This window comes from Aplysia californica, unplaced genomic scaffold, assembly GCF_000002075.1.
Source record: "Aplysia californica isolate F4 #8 unplaced genomic scaffold, AplCal3.0 scaffold00054, whole genome shotgun sequence".
Taxonomy (NCBI): Eukaryota; Metazoa; Mollusca; class Gastropoda; order Aplysiida; family Aplysiidae; genus Aplysia; species Aplysia californica.
The window spans coordinates 505620-507018 of NW_004797324.1; positions in this window are offsets into that span (position 1 = coordinate 505620).

The following is a 1399-nucleotide window of genomic DNA, read 5'->3' on the forward strand; positions in this document are numbered from 1 at the left end:
TATAGATATAGATATAGATATAGATATAGATATAGATATATATAATATATATATATACAAATGTATAAATATAAAACATGAAAAGATTAAATACAGAACATACATAAATGCACCTTCGTTTAGATTTTGTGTGCTTTCTTCTAAAGAAAAATGAAAAGGTCAGTGCCATCAGAATTATGTAATCAGGCCTTCATAGGTCCAGGACTTCGCGTACAGTCCAGGATGGTATTTTGTTTTTCAGTTGCAAAAGAATAGGACCTAACGCTGCCATGGTACCTTCTGTCACGTTTCGAGAGCAAAAAGGATCGTTCCGTTTCATGTTCTATGAACGAGATACAGGCTAAAACTCCGTTACACACAGCGATATAACAAGATACATGTATCATCAAATTCGTCTAATTTTAAAGCAATTTTGACGTATGAGCGATAGACCGTCCATCTTTTGTCTATCGTTACGTTTAAACGGGCCTTGGGGCAACATGGGATAAAAGACCCACCCTATTTGACGTGACCCGATTTTGTGGTAAATTGTGCATCCCAATAGAAGCAATTAAAGCGCATCATAGACACCATGAATTTGTCTTTGAAGGACTTCAACATAAATCCTTTTGTATGTGAGAGCCTAACGCCGCCTATTTAGAGAGAAACAATCACGGTGGGCAGCAAGTCAGAGGCTTCAAGAATAAGAAATGTTGAAACCCTGAAAGAACCCCGAAAGCCACGCACATTCGGTAGTGGAAGTGAAGCTTTTGAATGCTGAAAATGTAGCAAACTTATTTCTGACAGAATTTAACCTTTAATTTTCTTTTTCGTTTGAGAAGTATTCTTCTTCTCTGCGGATGCACTGGTCATCATTAGACATTGAGAGACGAACTATATTTATTAGCGGATAGCGCGGAGGCCTCAGACATGGGGAGACTTCTGCCACGTTAATTCACGCCAAACTATTGATAGTGCACATAATTTTGTCACTGATCACACAATGTAGCCAGCGGTAATCCGTATCTCCAGCCGGAGAATACATTTATGAACAGAAATTAATTTTATCAATCACGGGAAGCAGACCTTTTCCAGTGGCCAGGCAGTCTGTTACGGCTGCGGCACGCTAACGATGAAATTTTCGTCTAAAATAAACCTTACGTTCTATCGTAAACATAATGCCAAATTCGGAACCAGCGTTTTATGACTCGCAATGAGATTCTTTTTCTTTTTACGTGTCACTTGTGTCCCTGCCATGGCTTAGAGGCAGATTACTGTCTGTGTAAACGCTGCCTGTGTTTTAATTTCCATCAAGGCGCCAGGATAGGCCTACCGCTTGGCCTCCTGTCTATTTTCTTACTTTGTGAGGACGTGGAGACCACTGACCAGACTAAACCATTGGCTGTACTAAGCAGCCCCC